Here is a 19,189-nt window from a genome sequence, read left to right as displayed (position 1 = left end):
TAATTTACATAAACAAAATATGTATTTGCATATAGATATAGTTAGGCATCTACAAGCTTTTCCACTCTTTTTTCCCTTTTTTCTTTTTTTGCCAATGCATATATGCCTCTTCCTCAACTTTTTGGCTATCAGAATCAAGAGAAACATTGGATCCAAGCCAAACTGTCTCAGAAGCTTTGTAAGTGGATATGGTGATAATCTGTACTAAGTCTAATAAACAATAATGTTGAATCAGAGTACAAAATTACAAACTTACAAAAACCATTACAAATCCAATTACAATGAACTGGGTCCTATTCTAGCTTTGCATTATAATTAACAGAGTTTAGATATGGTGGAATGTAGCCCAAATTTCCAGGAGGAAATGGCTTCATTGCAGAGGAGTAAAAGACAGATAGGAGAAAGAGGATTAAGAGAACACCTCCCTAGAAATTCCCAGATTATATCTTTAGTTTTCTTTAGTTTTGCAGGATTTCTATCTACAGGTGTGGAACAATAAAGGAAACTGCTTTGAAGTACCTCAGCGTGTCTTTCTTGGTTTTTGGATCCTGGCAATACATTACATTGCAAATACCTGTGTTTACCACATTGCAAATATGAATTAACATTCAAGAAACAGAGTAATCTGTTTCAGGTTAATTTAATCTACAATAAGGATTCCTCATATGATTCCTGCACATCAATATGTACCTGAACAACTATCAGAATAAACGTATAGCTATTTGTAAGCTATTCACATCTTTTGCAATTTATAGCTAGAGTATATTAGAATTGATTTAATTACAATTAGATTAGATTAGATTTATATCAAAGAAGGACTGATATTTGGGAGATTAGATTTAATTGAATGTGCAATGTGACATAGAAGAGGGTACACCTTTTGCCTTAAACTATTTATTTAGCATATTATTACCAACATTTGTATGTTGTTCTTCATAAAAAACAAAATGACTCTGTTAAATGTACAGTGCTTTCAGAAAAACTATTTTAAAGTATGTATTACTATTTTTACTTCCATTATGACCCAGTGCTGATAGTTTGTTGAGTTTAGACTCAGTATGTATATTTTGAATGAGAAATATTCATCTTTTTGTAAGCACAAACATCATCTTCCCCAAATATTCCAAATTCATTACAGTTAGCGAAAAATATTTTTCCTTCTGAACTATGATATGATATGTCAGAATGCAAGAGGACCCACTGAGTTTATTTCTGATGGGACAAATCAAAATGCAATAATAATTTGTCAGGAATTTCTATTTATAAAGAAACAGCATGGCACCATAAAATGGGCATTTAGAAGACAGCATGATATTCATAAATAATGAATATTTTGCTGCACTTCCAGTGCTAGTTCTAATGTGACATCCTGTCCTTTTTCCAAATACATGCCTCTAAAACAAAATTTTGGAATGATAATCTTGATTAGATAGAAAGAAAGAAAGATAGATAGAGAGAGAGAGAGAGAGAGAGAGAGAGAGAGAGAGAGAAAGAAAGAAAGAAAGGTGAAAATGGAAAAATCAATCTGATCAATCAGATGCAGGTGAAATATAAGCGAACAGCTAAATGTAAAGTTAATTCTGTAACTATGATATTTGAATTACTTTTTCAAATGTACATAAACCATTTCATTTTATGCTGAAGAAAGAATTTGAGTGATTTGCAAAGACTTATCAAGGTACAATTGAAGGGTTGAAAAGGAGGCACTCGGCATAGAGATTCAACTATTTGGAATGGGGCTGCAGCAGTCACCCCATTCTGGAGGGCATCCCCCACCCCTCAGAAGAACACAAGGAGATTGGGAAGTAGTCTTGTAGTTACAGACAGCAAATATAAATCTACCTGCTTATTTTCATAGCTGTACCCCCAGAGGAAACATTATTTCTGGTTTTCTGGTTCTCCATTGTTGTGGTTAGCTCTGGCCCTGCTCCTGCCCCAAGGACTGTGGATGTGGGGGAGACATCCACATGCTGCAGGCCTGTTTCCCCCCCCCATGGAATCTGCTGATGAAGGCTCCTCTGACCAAGAAAACATGAGTGACAGGGAGGAGGAGAGTGTGGCAGACAGCTCAGAAGGAGATCAATTATCTAGCTCCTCCTTGGATTCAGAACAAGAGTTAATGATACAGCCACACATGAGGAGAGCGAGGCAGCAACAACTGAAAGATTATTATCAAAGAAAATGAGGCCACCTGTGGTTGGGTGGGGCTGTGGTAATTAATGAGGCTGCTATAAATAGCAACCTGTGGGTTTGGCCATTGTGGAGGATTATCTGATCGTTGTGTTTCGTGACTGCTTTACTGACTTTGACTTTTTGTGTGCTGATTTTTCCCTGCTTTGAAACTAAACCAGAGCAAAGTGTGTTTCACTTTGTGAAAGAAGAAGGACTGTGAATTGCCTCACAGCTGCAAGATAAGTATCACAGAACTGATAAGGGACTTGTACAAATTACCAGTTTGTTTGGAGACAGTGCTCTTTGCTATACCAAAAGAGGGCTTGGTTTAAGCGAATTTTCATTATAAAGAACATTTTTTTGAATTTTCAAACGTGTGTGTGTCTGAAATTTGTACCTGTGAATTTTTGGGAGGATTCTACCAGAGAGCCCAACAGAACATCCATAAGCAGAGACAATTAAGGAGAGAAAAATACCTCAGGAGGCAAAAGCAGTGTCAATTTTCAGCAATACCTTTTGCTTGGTATTCTCTTGGAGTTCAGAACTCTAGTTGCCACACAGTCTATTCTTGATCCTTTTAGTTAGCTCCACTGCTGCCCTAGGTAATCAAAAGATACAACTTTCAACATGCAGACAAATGTCTTGGATTGGCCCTATTTCCAACTAATGGGGAAGCAAAAGACTTCCATAGGGTGTTCTCTCAACATTCCTAGAAACCCTTATTTTAGAGAGAAGTCAACAGAGCCATTTGCTCCCTGGTCCCATGGCTAGACAAGACTCTAATCCAAAGGATGACTCAGTTTTTGTAAATTGATCAGTTGCATCAATAATGTTAATTAAATCCAGGAAAAGAAACCCTTATCAGTTAAAGTAAAATTCCAAATGTTATTTCTGTATTTCTCACCTTAGGCAATTACTGCACCATTGACTTAAGTAGTAGCAACAACAATGAATGAAAGAAAATTAGGAAAAAATAGTTGTCAGTTGAGTGGGACTCAAATCAACCATTTGTTCTTATATAGGAAAAACATTTATTTATTTTTAATTTTCTCATCTGATACCAACTTTTGGATCAAACAAATAGAGTGTGTAACTTATAACTATGGGAAATAAAAGGAAGAAAAGAATTCATTACTGTGGGAAAATGAAATATCACAGTGAGAAGACACACACTAAGAAAGCATAGAAAATTTCAATATCAGAGTAGAAAATAAGCTAAAATATATTTTTACATATATCAGTGATGTTTGTTTGAACAGACTGTTTGAAAAGATTATTTTAAATGCAGATTCAACACTCAATCTGGCAAAAGTAATCACTCCAGAGTTATCACAAAAGATATAATAACATACCAAGGTTACTTAAGATAAATAAATTCTCCTCAAAGTCTCTTGACTCACAGATAAGAGCTAGCTAATGACAATTTAATTCTCAAGATAGAAAAGAGACTGTAATCTTGATAGCTACAGAACAAATTGAATAGTTGCAAAAGTAACCATAATTTACCTTGCAAGTATCTTTGGTTTGCTACTGTATTGGGTTTAAATCCTTAATCCAGCTACAAGCAGACCACGAATGATCCATACACATCAGAGCAGAAAAAGTATACATTGGATAGGGGGTTTTATGTAACCTCATCTCCTTTTTCCAGCCTCTTCACATAGTACAAACAATGTAGTACAAGCGAAAGAAATGAGTATGTCACTTGTAATCATGGTATTAGAGAAACAATTTAATACAACAGTGCTCTTGGTCTACCCATTCTGATGGGGTTATGGCCACCATGATGGACAGGCAATTTAATCTAGAAAAGAGGTTTTCTTTTAGATCAGAACAGGGTGGGGAAAGTTCAACACTGAGAATGCAGTATTAGGTGTTTTGTATATGTGTACAAAGAAATAGAAGAGCTGAATGTATATCTTCGTCTGTAATACAGAAATAAATAATTTATTACCCCAAATTTAAAGGGGATATTTTGAATTAAATGATATCTAAATATAAAGCAATTTAGAGTGGGGGAGTGGATATCCAAAATATTTTGGCAAGTTTTATAGTGATGTTTTTTTAAATGTCTGCTTTCAAATGCTAATACATCAGAAAACATGGAAACCAGTACTCAGTTACCACCAAAATATATTCTCTCCCATCTCTAGGTGAAATAAATTTAAGCATAATTTTAGGACCAACAGGTAGGCCATCTTGTTTTAAAGTTGCCCCTTGTGGTAGAATGAAAGCAGATCACAAAATACTTCAGTGTATCCAGAATGCTGTATACCTTTTCTAGCGGTTAGTCACCATACTGTCATGGTACATTTCTGCTACAGGAACTATGAGGGTTATTAATAAGTTTCCAAGGTGCATTTCAAGGATATGGTAACTGTTGTGGTTAGAACAGGTAACTATCTATAAAGATTACATAGCTCAGGCTTGGGTATTTTAGAAGCTGCCTTTCTCTTTATAATTTTATAATCTCAGAGGCTGCCTCAAAGAAGTGGGAGTCAAGCTATTCTCCAAATCACCTGAGTGTAGATCAAGAAGTGATGGGTGGAAATTAATCAAGGAGAGAAGCAACTTAGAGCTAAGGAAAAATTTCCTGACAGGTAGAACAAAACAGACCGCCCTTTACCACATAGCTGCCAGCGACTGGTAAGCGCCCACAGAGTTGGTCTTATTGATTGATTGATTGATTGATTGTTTTGGAAGGGACCATGTAGGTCTTCTATCCAAACTCCTCCTGGTGCCGGAAACCCTATACCATCCCAGACATATGGCAGCCCAATTTCTTCTTGAAGGTCTCCAGCATTGGGGTGTTCACAAATTCTGCATGCAGGCCATTCCACCAATTGCTCACTCTCACCATCAGAAAGTTCTTCCTTATTTCCAGGTTGAATCTCTCCTTGGTCAGCTACCACTCGTTGCTTCTGGTCTGGCCCTATGGTACCCTGGAAGTACCTGTATACTGCTATCATGTCCCTCCTGGATCTCCTCTTCACTAGACTATCCATGCCCAGTTCATGCAACCTTTCCTCATATGATTTGGTTTCCAGTCCCTTTATCATTCTGGTTGCTCTCTTCTGTACTTTTTCAGAGTTTCAATGTCTTTCTTGTAGTGTGGGGCCCAAAACTGAATGCAGTACTCCAAGTATGGTCTGATTAGGGCATTACAGAGTTGTATTATTAGCTTCTAGATTGTATCCTTCTATTGATGCAGCTCAAGATTGTGTTGGCTTTTTAGCCGCCTCTGCACATTGCTGGCTCATGTTTAATTGGTTGTGTACAAAGACTCTTAGATCTCTTTCACAGTCATTTGTTTTGAGTTTGGTTTCACCCAGTTTCTATGTAAGTTTTAAGTTGTTCTTACCTAGGTGTAGGATTTTACTTTTCTCTATGTTGAACTTTACTTTGTTTGTTTGGGCCCACTGTACAAGTCTGTCAAAAACGTTCTGTATTCTTAACCTATTCTCTGGGGTATTGGCCACTCCTGCCAGCTTGGTGTCATCTGTGAATTTAATTAATTCCCCCTCTATTCCATCATCTAGGTCATTGATGAATATGTTAAAGAGTACTGAGCCTAGGACTGATTCTTATGGTACTCCACTGCTTACTTCTTTTTCATGTGGACATAGACCCGTTGAGGACTAGTTGGGTAGTTAGCTAGTTTTCAATCCATCTTGTTTTACTGTCATTCCACTTTTCTTTACTTTGCATAGTAGATTTTGTTCCACCTTGTCGAATGCTTTGCTAAAGTCCAGATATATTAAATCCACTGCATTTCCCTGGTCAATTAATTTGGCCACAGTGTTGAAGAATGAGATGAGGTTGGTTTGGCATGATTTGTTCCATGTTGGCTGGTGGTTATTATGTTGTTTGTCTCGAGGTGGTGGCAGATCTATTTTCTTGATTATTTTAATCTAGTATTTTCCCAGGAATAGATGTTAAGCTGATCAGTCTATAGTTTCCTGGGTCTTTTATTTTTTGCCTTTTTTGTAAATGGGAACCACATCAGCTCGTTTCCAATCATCCAGTAGTTCTCCTGTGATCCAGGATTTTTGGAAGATATAGTTCAGAGATTCAATGATGACATCTGCTAGTTTCTTTAGGACTCTAGGATGTAGACTATCGGGTCCTGGTGATTTGTACTCATTGAGTTCCAACAGGTGGCCTCTCACTGTGCTTTTATTAAAGTGGAATTTTGTTCCAGTTTTCATTTCTGCAGTTGTGTTAAAGGTTTGTTGTTTTGTGGTTTCTTTGTGAGTGATGACGACACAAGGAATATGTTGAATAGTTCTGCTTTTTCTCTGTTGTCTGTTACTTCTTTGCCATCTTCTCTTTTTAGTGGACCAACCCCAACTGTTTTTTGGGGTTTGTTTGTTTTTTGTTTTTTGCTGTTTATGTGTTGGAAGAAACTTTTTTTTATTGTCTTTCACTTTTGTTGCTAGGCTTAGTTCATACTGGGCCTTTGTACTCCGGATTTTTTCTTTGTCTTCTCTGGGTCCCATCAGCTAAACAGTGTAGGCTGGTGGGTATGCAGGGGAGGGCCTTCTCTGTGGCTGCCCTGGCTCTCTGGAACCAGTTACCTCCTGAGGTCTGGACTTCCCCCCACCTTATTGGCCTTCCAGAAAGTGGTAAAGACCTGGCTTTTCCAATAGGCCTGGGACTGTTGATCCTATGGTGGTAACCAATGAGATCCGGTCATGACCAGTATGCAGGGGTTTAGTTGTTGTATTGTAAATTGTTTTTAAACAGCTTTTAGAGGTTTTAGTATTCTTTTTGATGTTTTCTATTTTTGCTGTGAGCCTCTTAGAGTCCTTAGGAAGTTGGGCAGCATAGAAATCCAAACAAACAAGCAAGCAAGCAAATAATCAATTGAACAACTTGCCTCTAGAAGTTGTAAATGCTTCAACACTGGAGGTTTTTAAGAAGAGATTGGATAACCCCTTGTCTAAAACAATATAGGGTTTCCTGCCTAAGCAAGGAATTGGTCTAGAAGACCTTCATGGTCTCTTTCAATTCTTATTCTTTTCCTTTTCCATTTCTTTTCCTGCTTGTTTAAGGTGACCAGATGTCACACTTTTTGCAGGACAGTCTCGCTTTATAATAATTTGTCCCACGTCCTGCGGGGTTTTAAAAAAGTCCCGATTTTCCTTTTTCCAGGCTATGGGTTACTTTGTGTGTATGTGTGTGTTTATCTGTGTGTGTGTGTGTGAGAGAGAGAGAGAGAGAGAGAGAGAGAGAGAGAGAGAGAGAGAGAGATTAATGCTTTAAATGAGTAATGGATCCACGGCCAAATGAGAGCCAAAGGGGGCAACAGATATAATATTAATGGGTCCGTGGCGCCTTGTTGTTGCTTGTACCCTTGTATCTGTCAGTATTCCATCTCTCTCTATCTCTCTCTTCTCTCTCTCTCTGTCTCTCTGTCTCTCTCTCTTTCACACATGCACATATACATGGAGGCAGCCAAGTGATAGCTTTTTTTGGCAGACCTAGCTGCACCGTTGGTTTTTCGGCTCTGTCATGCCTTTGCAGTTGTTGAAATACTTTGCAGGGCTTGCTGATAGATAACAATGGATTTTTTTTTCTTCCTTCCTTCCTTCCTTCCTTCCTTCCTTCCTTCCTTCCTTCTTTCCTTCCTTCCTTTCCTCTTCCTCCCCCCCCACACCCTTTTTCTTCCTTTAGACTTCTTTTCCCTTTTCCCTTTATTCGCTCTGGGCAGTCCTTTGTACATGCCCAGCAGCGAGTGAGAGAGAAGGGGGTGGGGTGGGGGTGGGGTTTCTACTGCAATAGAAGGGCCGGACTGGGAAACAACATACAAAAGCAAACGCTGAGGTAAATTTTTTTCAGATTTTACAGTCGTCTGTCTCCCCCTCCGCCATGGTGTCCCACTTTACCAAATTTATAATCTGGTCACTTTATGTTTGTTATACCCAAACAGTTAGGCAAGTTTGCTAAAGGTCTTTAAGGATTAATTGTAACCAGAGGGATCACACCAAACAATTCTAACTTATTGATTTTGGTATATTTTTACTTTAGTGGGCTATGATAGTTCATTTGTTTACTGTGTTTAGTTTCTAAGTTTGGTCATCTGCAGAAGATAAAATAGGGTTCTTGCCATCAGATCATGTTGCCTTTTTCTATGGCAACCTTGAAGCCTACTTCTTGAAAACCATGTCAAACACTAGGATCATTTTACATGGTAAATATTTTGTAACAATACAGCAAACAATAGTGTTTGTCCTCATGTAATGGCCTAAGGCCCACCCTTAATAACATAAACACAAAACATTGTTTTTCCTTATTCTGTAATTAAGACATGGTGCTAGAGAAATTGTAGCTATAACAAGCACTCCTTCTCAGTCACTCACACTTTAACACCCATGGCTTCACACAGGGATACAGCAGGAGTGAGCCTCTGGGCTGCCAGATGTTGCTGAATTACAACTTCCACCATTATTCATCATCGGACATGATTGCTGAAAGTATTAGGAATTGCAATTCAGCAACATCACAAGGAGCAGATGAAGACTTCAGAAAAACTGAACACTATTGTTCATCAACATGACAGAAAGAATCTAAATAATGAGCGAGATATTTTAAGTAAGATGCATGATTTTTCTGCTTTGTGTATTTGATTGAAAGTAAGAAGACAAATATTGCCTAGATGTTGTTCATATGGTACATCTGAAATAACCTGAAAACTATTGCTTATGATTTTACACAAATGCTTCATATGTCCTTTTCTGAAATTCTTTTTTTAAGTAATAGTGGAAGTAGTTAATCAGAAAAGACTATATACCCCCCAAAATTCTGACAGATTTATTTTGTTTGGTAATGGAGAGTGAAATAATAAGATTCTTGAAACAGAAAATACTGAGACCATGATTGAATGGCCATCTATTTTTAATTAAAAAGATAAGATCTTCAAACACAATAAAGCTAAGTCAATTTTTAAGTAACTTTGGTTATTTATTTTAAGTAAGGAATAAGTTTCTATGAGTATGAAATAAAAATGTACAGCCCAAAGGCCAAAGCTAGTTAGCCTTTTCTAACCAGCTTTGGCCTTTGGGCTGAACATTATGGGGCTATGTAGTCAAAAATGTGTGTGGCAGTAAAAGGAGTTGTTTGTCTACTAAAGTCCTATTTCATATCCATATATTTCTACCTCAAACTCACTTATAACAATGAGCCGGGATGGCGCAGCAGGTAGAGTGCTGTACTGCAGGCCACTGTAGATCTGAAGGTCAGCGGTTCAAATCTCATCACCAGCTCAAGGTTGACTCAGCCTTCCATCCTTCCGAGGTGGGTAAAATGAGGACCTGGATTGTGGGGGCAATAGCCTAGCTCTGTTAAAAAGTGTGGCATAAAAATCGAATAAATAAATAAGTAAGTAAGTAAGTAAACAAACAAACAAACAAACAAAATTATTATTACATAATAGTAGTAAGAATACAAATGGAAAGAACAAGATAATTAATATGTAAGATCTGGGTGAAAAATAGGTTTTCAAAAAGTACCTAAAAGTTGTAATGGTAAATGTCCTAAAATTAAAGAGATGTGCAATATGTCAAATTCCTGGATTTGGGGTTCAGATTATTTGGGCTTTATGTGAGTAAAACAAAGCTTTTCATATGGCTTAGCACTTAATTGAGGTGCTTCACCAGAGCAGTAATGTGTACATCACCAAATGTCTCATGCAGCAACATAACTGTTCCATTTTGTACCATCTTTACCTTATGGACCAAGTTCAAGGATAATTCCAAATAGTGTGAATGAAAATATTCAAAAGGCAGGACAACTAGAGTTAGGTTGTTCCCGTTCAAAAAACCCCCAAGCCCCAACCCTATTTACCCAATTGACCAAAACTTTAAGAAATTGTGTCCTTCTACAAATCAAGGTCATTTAAGACTGTATGAGCACTCATAAAGAAACTTGTACTTTCTGAGGGAATGCAATCAATTTATAACAGGAAAAATTTAACATTACTGACCTTAACAAGTAATCATCCATTCACATGGACTACAATTTGTCAGGATTCAAACGTAGCGTATTAGTCCTCCTCCTCACTGAATCTCAATTATGGTTCAGAAGAAACACGTCTCCCAATTCACTTGTGATGGTGCATTCAAAAGTTAATTAAATTAATAATAATAGTAGTAATAATAATAATAATAATAATTATTATTATTATTATTATAATAACAACCACCTTTCCTACTGGTTCAGAAGTGCTTTTAAATCTGTGTTATGCTCACACACACACACACACACACCTTTTCACCCTCTGTGCCATCTGGGTGGATGGGTGGAGCTTCATGCTGCCTTCATGCTGCTACCGGTTTTCCGACTCACTGGTAGCGCCACTACCAGTATGCCTGTACAGGGCCAAACCAGTAGCATTTCACCCATTCCTCATATCCATATCCACTTGATAGTTGCTATATATTGCACATATCTTGTTCAAATGAAAAAATTACCTTGATGGGTTCTTTACTTTTAAAGTTGTAATTAAACTATGTAGCTCTTCAAAGGATCACAGGACAGTCTCCCAATCCCCCCACCTCTGTTAACAGAGTATATGCATTAGTGTAGCAGAGGTGGGAAGCCAACTAGTTGTTTTAAGAACCAGAAAAGCAAATTCTGGACAGATTGAAGGGAAAGGGAATTGGATTAAATTTAGTCTTTCCTGTCCCTTGAACTCTCTGGAAAACAGCTTAAAACCAAAATAGACATTTTTTGAAGCTTCCGTCTTTGAAATGATTAACTCAGATCAACCATCTCAACAGTAATATTTATTACATTTGCTCTTGCTGTTTCCTCAACAGACTTATTAGGTCTGCCAATTTCAGCTGAGAGTGTTTTTACAATATCTAGCTCCATTTCGTTCCTTCTGCATTGCTGCTTCAAGGAACTGTTCATGTTTCTCTCTAGAGTCCAGGATATGAATTGGTTGAAGGTCCATCTGCAATGAAGGATGGGAGAATTTTTATATATCTGAACAGAGAGATTTAACAGCAATTTTATTTCTGCTTTTTCTTTACCATTAGCCTGTATTCATTAATGACTTCCTCCTCTTAATCCATTGTTAGTGTACTCTTTCTACAGTGTGAGATCAGTTTATCCCAGGATATCATTCTTTTCCTTTATTAAGATGGTCCACTTTCAGAGACTAACATAATTTAGTCCTCGGAAAGGGGCGGCATACAAATCTAAATAATAATAATAATAATAATAATAATAATAATAATAATAATAATAATAATTATTATTATTATTATTATTATTATTATTATTATTATTATTATTATTATTATTATTATTATTATTATTATTATTATTATTATTATTATTATTATTTTATAAGCAGCACAGTAATAATTTGCTTAACAATTGTTATTCCCAATTTTAACACATATACTGTATATAGTTTATGATCTGTGTTTCTTTAAGAAAGAGATGATTGATATGATTATGATACACTTAACATATTCTGGATCCTTTATTGTTCCTGGTGCTTTTTGCTTTGAGGCTTATTCAACTAAATTGGTAAAATATATGTGTTCCCATAACAATTCTTGGGACTCTTGTTTATGTGTATAACCATTTTGGCCCAATAGACTGACGTTTTTGAATTTCTAATCTAGAGTTGGCAAACAATGACAGACACAATAACAATAACAATTTATTAGACTTATATGCCGCCCCTCTCCGAAGACTCAGAGCGGCTCACAACAGATAATACAGAAATGCAAATCTAATACAGTAATACCTCATGATACGAACTTAATTGGTGCAAGGAGGAGGTTCGTAAGACGAAAGGTTTGTAAGACAAAACATTGTTTCCCATAGGAAACAATGTAAAGTCAATTAATCCGTGCAACCAAAAAACCCCCCGCAAAAAAATGGCTTCGGCGACTGCTGGGAAGCCGCGCGGCTGTTTTAAAAGGTGACAGCTGGCCTGGGGGGCTTCCCAGCACCCCCCGAACCCGGGTTCGGGGTTCAGGGGGTGCTGGGAAGCCCCCCAGGCCGGCTGCGACCTTTTAAAACAGCCACGCGGCTTCCCAGCTGTCTCCCGAAGCCGAACGCCAAAGCCGAACTTCCGCGTTCGGCTTCGGGAGACAGCTGGGAAGCCACGCGGCTGTTTTAAAAAGTCGCAGCCGGCCTGGGGGGCTTCCCAGCACCCCCCCGAACCCCAAACCCGTGTTTGTGGGGGTGCTGGGAAGCCCCCCAGGCCGGCTGCGACCTTTTAAAACAGCTGTCTCCTGAAGCCAAACGCCAAAGCCGAACTTCCGCATTTGGCTTCGGGAGACAGCTGGGAAGCCGCATGGCTGTTTTAAAAGGTGACAGCCGGGCTGGGGGGCTTCCCAGCAACCTCCCGAACTGAACCTGGGGTTCAGAAAAATTTTGCCTCTTCTTACGAACTTTGTTCGAGTTATGAACCGGCGTTCGGGAGGCTTCTGGGAAGCCCCGCCGCCCAGCTGTCACCTTTTAAAACAGCCGCGCGGCTTCCCAGCAGTCTCCGAACGCCGGTTCGTAACTTGAAAAAAGTTCGTAAGAAGAGGCAAAATTTTTCTGAACCCCGGGTTCGTATCACGAGTTGTTCGTAAAACGAGGGGTTCGTATCTTGAGGTACCACTGTATTAAAAACAATTATTTAACAAACCATTATAAAACAGTCATACAATCCAAGCAAACCATACATGAAATGGAACAGCTAGGGGTGTGTCAATTTCCCCAAGCCTGGCGAAATAGGTGGGTTTTCAGAAGTTTGTGAAAGGCAAGGAGCATGGGGGCAGTCCTAATCTCCAGGAGGAGTTGATTCCAGAGGGCTGAGGCTGCCACAGAGAAGGCTCTTCCCCTGGGTCCCACCAGACAACATTGTTTTGTCGACGGGACCCAGAGAAGGCCAACTCTGTGGGACCTAATCGGTTGCTGGGATTCATGCGACAGAAGGCAGTCCTGAAGGTCATTCAGTCAACTTCTAAACCAAAACAGTATAGGTAACTCGCTCATTTAGTGTTATAATTGGAATCAGCAATTCAGTGGTTAAATAAAACAGTTGCTAAGTAAAATTGTGACTATGGTTATCATCTTAATTCAGGTTTTCTCTGCTTTACAGACCTGCAAAGATTGGTTGTAAAGTTACTTTTTCGTCATTGTCATAACTTGCCACTGTCACTAAATGAGGTATTAATTCTCACTAAATGAGAATGATCTGTACCTAGGTCTCCTTGTTCCTGGTGTCTCTCTCTCTTGCACGCACACACACACGCAACATGTTCACACATATACACAAGCAAATTTACATATGTGCATTCTGAGAAATCAGAACGAAGGAACCATTTAAAGGGATATAACACACAAAGCTATATATGGTGTTTCATATACGAGAAATAATTGTATCTAAAATTGGAGCTCTAATAGCTATTCAAGTTTACACTGCATTGATTTTATTGATTTTTATTTGCAAATCACATACAGACTGTGCATATGTCAGAGCAAAACAAAGGTTTGACTAGAATACTCATTTTGTAGCACACAATATTGCTATCCGTGGGTAAAGAATAATTTCTCTCTCTCACTCACTCATTCTTCCTGCCCTTTCCTAACTCGCTTACTTCCACATAGTCCAAACTAAGTTAATATTGCTTGTTTCTATAAATTTAGCTCTGATTATTTATTTACTATTTATATTTATAGGCAAGCAAATCAAAGACCACAGCTGGCGTACCAAGCTAAAAAAAAACACATTACCCTGCGATATTTAATTTAATTTTAATCTAATTTATTTGATTTATAGGCCGCCCAACTCTTTCTGGACTCTGATATAAATTCAAAAGTTTATTTCTTTATTTATATTTCACGTTTATAAACCACCCATCTTCTTCAAAGAAGGCTTCTGTTTATAAAGAGTTTTCCCATATCTGGCATATTTTAAATGCCATTTCCAGAATTTCTCATGTACAAATGTATTGTCAAAAATTTTGGGAACTGAAAATAATGCTGATTATTAGGCAATTATGAGGCAATTATTTTGTGATAGACATCACAATATAGTTCTTTATTGTAAGAAATATACGATCATAGCCTCTGATGAATTGATATAATTATGTGCCATTAGTCTTAATAATCTTGCAACTTTTTTATTACTGCCACTAATAATAACAGCAATAACTTATATAAGTCATCTAATTCAAGGCAGATTTCAGACAAGAAGTATCTGCAAACAATTACTTAAAATTATTATTTTTTTGAAAAACCAAAGAGGTAATAATGAAATTTAATGTTAAACAATTCGTAGCCAGGAGGAATTAAAACATATATAGATTCAAGAATACGGTAATTATATTTAGTAGCATCTGCCTGATCTAAAGAAAATCTACTGATTTAAACTTTAATGTGTTACATTTCACATAAATATTACAAAGTCCTTTCTTTCCTGGGTTACCAGTTGCAACTGGTGCTTGGAAATAATGGTTGGGTCATGGGGTAATTGACTCATCTGCCCCCTCATCATTTTTACACAAACTGATTAATGGATCTAATTACAGTGTTTACAGGCTTGGTTTGCCAGGATATATATCAGGAACATCCACACACCCACACAAATCTATTCTTTGATATGTGATGGAGACCTGGAGCTTATGTAAACATCCGAGGTGCATTTTCAAGATTTACAGGGTTATAAACAGATCAAACAGTTTTTAATGTGTATCAGCAGGTCATTGGAGAGGACAACATGATGTCAATTGCACAGCACAGTTGGCTAGTTAAAATACGATTCCTTTAGTTTTTCTTTGGGTATATCACCCAATCTTATTTCTTGAAGATTAAATTAAATTTGTCCCTACAAAAGAACAGGTGGGAACAGAAGGTCAATCAAAGGCTAACATTTTCCACCAGTTGGAAATTGTTTCAGCAAATGAAAATTAAAACACCAAATGATGGCATTCCATGTCTAATTTATGTATTTTTCTAATCATTAACCTTCTGCTGTTACTTTCCCATGAAATGTATATAGTTATCGGCTAGATTAATTGATAATTACTTTAATATAATTATATACACAATTTCTGCTACTTTAGTAATGAGCAGCTGATATTACACTGAAAAATTAGCACTACATGTTAAACTCTTTACTCATGGGTACATGCACCAAGCACAACTGCAACTTAGCTTTGCTACATTTTTACAAGGGTTTATTACAAAGGCACCAAGTTGGAATTACATGGGGACTTGTAGATAGGTTGAAAGGTTTAAGCTGTAAACAGTTAAATGGTGATCTTTCATGCAGGCTTTTAATCTATTAGGAATTTATGGAAAGTTTAGAAGTCCATGTAAATAAAAGAATGCAATTAAGAGAGAAGAGAGTCAATTATCTGTGAAAACAAATTATTCACTCAAAGCTGGAAATGTGTCATTAGCTGGAATGGGTCTCAGTGGTTTTAATTATCACTTACTAGTAGTAACTGTTCAATAATATATGCTGTGTCAAACTCCTGATATGAATCACAATGAATAGTTGACCAACTCCTTGATCTCCACAAAGAGCTAAATGTCTGGATGGTCACAACTGGGAAATATTACAATTCCTAAAAAAAAAGAAAAAGAAAAAAGATTTATGATCACTCATAGCCTTAGATCCTTTTATCTAAGGTCTATCAGGGCTGTTAAAATGGTGGCCCTCAGGCTGGAGGCATCATGTGCAGGCCACACCCACCCAGCTCTATGAAGGGAAAACATCACAAAATGTCACATGACGGCAATGTGATGCTGCAGGTTTGACACCCATGGTCTAAATTAAAGAAGAACACTTTCTCAGTCATACCAAAAGAATGGTATTTTGCTGTATTAGATCACCTGGCCAAAAATGTACAATAATCTTGGGTATCCCATTTAATGATAAATTCATGTTGGCCTTTAAAGAGGTAGGCACTGCCTCAGCAAATTTTAAACTTGCTAAATGTAATAGTCAAATTCTTATTTTCATTCATTTCTCTGCAGCCTAATCTGGAATTGGGATAAGATTTGTACAAACTGCAACTCCTTGGTTTCTAAATAAACATTGAACTTGAAAACTGCTATGATTATGTCTATGAACTGATCTATCTATATCTTGACCTGAAATGTATTCAACATCACAGCATTAGTTTTATTGTTAGCCTATTTTTAAATTCCTGACTTCTCTAATATATAATGGGTTGCCTGGCTCTATTTACATCTTTGTTCTCATTCCATAGCACAAAGTAAACTGTTGAGACTAATACCATATTTTGCAAAGCCTATTTGTATGCTGTGATGTTGCAGTGGTTAGAATGGAGAACTGCATGTTAACTCACTGTTCAGACTAGGAGTTAGATTCTGACTGGCTCAAGGTTACACAATGAATTTCTATATCATTGTGTAACTTAGTATCTATGCTTTGATTGTGACCTTTAGTCCTATCTAGACTGAACAATATTAATCAAAGGAAATAATGGCAAAATTACAAGAACCTGGATGTGGAAGTCAATATGAAAAAGATTATTTTTACACATGGATCAGCCATACTGGATTGAGTGCCATGCCAAATTTATTTGCTATTTTTTCTTTATTCTGCCCAATCACTAACTATCTCTCATTTTCAGACAAATTCCAATATTGTTCAATGAGAAGGGGGCAAGGCAAGCAATATGGGATGTTTAGAATAATTAGTTCCCTAAATGATTCTCACCATTACTCAAAAGAGTTCATACTCCTTTGGAGGACAACAGAAGAATATGAACAAACAAAAAAACAAACTTAAAAAAATCTTACTCCAATTTGTATTGGTGCCCATCTCACTGTAAGCTAACATTTTTTCTTCTGCTTGTTTTTTTGTTGATCAATGAGAAGAAAGTTAAAGATACATACTTTATCTTCATAATTCAAACTACTCCTCAACTGTTACAAATTATCAGCCCAAGTTAAAATATTACACAGACATAACAATTTGATTTCAATATGATCTTTGTTTTAAAGTCCATAATGCATTTGGAGATATATTTCTTATCCTCAGTTTTGCCTAATTTAGAAAGAAGTCATAAATGTTATATTCAGTTTCATGGAAGTCTAGCTATAAAACATTATCTTTATCCTTATTTTTTTTTAAAATGAACATACATATAGGGCTGTATAGAATATCAATGTTCTAAGTATCCCATCAGTAGCATTTCTGATAAGTTTTAGATAGTCACATATTATACTTTGTACTAGTTTCCCCTTGTTGTGGTTGGCTCTGGCTCAGCTCCTGCCCCAGGGAATGTGGAGGTGGAGGCAGGGGAAACGTCAACATGTCCTAGTCTTGTTTTGTTGCCAGTAGAGTCAGGTAGTGCAGTGAGGAAATATTACAGGAGATAAGAGAGGCCATCTGTGTTTGGGTGGGGCTCCAGTAATTAGAGCTGCTGCTATAAATAGCAGCGTGCTAGTTTGGCCATTGTGGAAGATTATCTGATCGCAGTTCTTCAGGATCGTGCCTCGCTGTGTCTGAACTTTGTGGATTTTTCATGCCTTTGACACCAAAGCAGAGTAAAGTGTGTGTGTGTTTCACTTTGTGGGAAGAAGTAGGGCTGTGACGTTTCTTCACAGCTGCTAGCTAACTACTTAAGGACTGATTAAGGGACTTGTGCAGCCGACAAGGTTGTTTTCTGGAAGAGCGCTCTTTGCAATACAAAAAGGGTGATTTGTTTCTTTTGAATTTTGTGATAAAGGACACTGCTTTGAATTTTCAAACGTGTGTGTGTCTGAAATTTGTACCCGTGAATTTTCAGGAGGCTTCTACCAGAGAGCCTGGCAGAACACCCCTTAAAAACATAATTAACTTGCTCTTTGTTCAATTTAATTACTGCTCAGTACGACATTGATTCTGAGCAATTCACAGTACAAAGTAATAAAAAAAATAACTGCACAAAACAATAAACAAATGGCAGATCCTTTCAACTGGTCGAACATAGCCGCTCCGAGTCTCCAGAGATGGGCAGCATACAAATCTAATAAATGATGATGATGATGATGATGATAATGATGATGATGACAAGATGTTGACTAGATTAAAGGTCCTACCTTAGATAGACTAAAACATGGGTCTCTAACTTTGGCAACTTTAAGACTTGTGGACTTCAACTCCCAGAATTTCTCAGGCAGCTTTTGCTGATTTTTCTAGTTGAGGAATTCTGGGAATTGAAGTCCACAAGTCTTAAAGTTGTTAAGGTTGGAGACTCCTGTAGTAGAACACAAAGGGGGAAAAATGGACTTTGATTTTCTTTGTAATACAGCAGCCACAACACATTCAAACTGACCCATTTGTTCTTACTGTTAGAAGGGAATGCTGAATGTAATAATACATTAATTAAGAGTAGTAACCTGGTATATTTTTTCTGTGTCAATTAAAAAGTATTACATGATAGCTTTACTGGGTCAAAGCCTGAGGATAGTAACATACTGAAGATTGCAATTGGAGTCCAGAAGGAAGAAATGATAAAGAATAAATTAATGAAATGAAAGAAGAAATGCAGGTATGCTGGACTTTGGCAAACTAAGAGAAAATGGAAAGATGTAATAGATACAAATGTGGTCCAACCTTGGAGAAGTATTTTGAGGAACCTATGCAGAGAAATGAAGATGCAGGGTTATGAATGAAAGGACTAAAATTTACATCAGAAAGGATACTTTTTTGTCATCAAGGTTATTTTTAAAATATGATTGAAATAGAACTGTGTGTTACATTCCAGTAAATGAATAATAAATGGTAAAAATAATGTTAATAATGAAAAGAACTAGTCTTCTAAGAAATTAACCAGTGTTCTAAAATAATGTGTTCTGAAAGTGACAGTTTCTATGAAGAATTTAATACTACTTCTAATAATTAATGTCTGTTGCTACTGGTAATGAAACTTCATTTAAAAAAAACCAAAGGTGCGTTTTGGTCATCTAAGGTTATTTAAGCCATGTCCTTGAAGAGTGTAAAGGACAATTACATTTTAAAATGTCTCCTCTTGATTTTGTT

General features: G+C 37.1%; 1 long non-coding RNA gene across 1 annotated transcript; it reads right to left on the bottom strand.

Annotated features, from left to right (window-relative positions):
• Positions 1 to 11,019: 11,019 nt before the first annotated feature.
• Positions 11,020 to 15,752, bottom strand: LOC139158977 (uncharacterized). Its single transcript, XR_011557783.1, has 3 exons — positions 15,627 to 15,752; positions 11,208 to 11,375; positions 11,020 to 11,128 (listed from the first exon to the last, which is right to left on the bottom strand). It is a non-coding gene; the product is annotated as an uncharacterized lncRNA (long non-coding RNA).
• Positions 15,753 to 19,189: the final 3,437 nt, after the last annotated feature.

Source organism: Erythrolamprus reginae, chromosome 2, assembly GCF_031021105.1.
Source record: "Erythrolamprus reginae isolate rEryReg1 chromosome 2, rEryReg1.hap1, whole genome shotgun sequence".
Lineage (NCBI taxonomy): Eukaryota > Metazoa > Chordata > Lepidosauria > Squamata > Dipsadidae > Erythrolamprus > Erythrolamprus reginae.
This window is presented reverse-complemented; position numbering and strand designations above follow the sequence as displayed.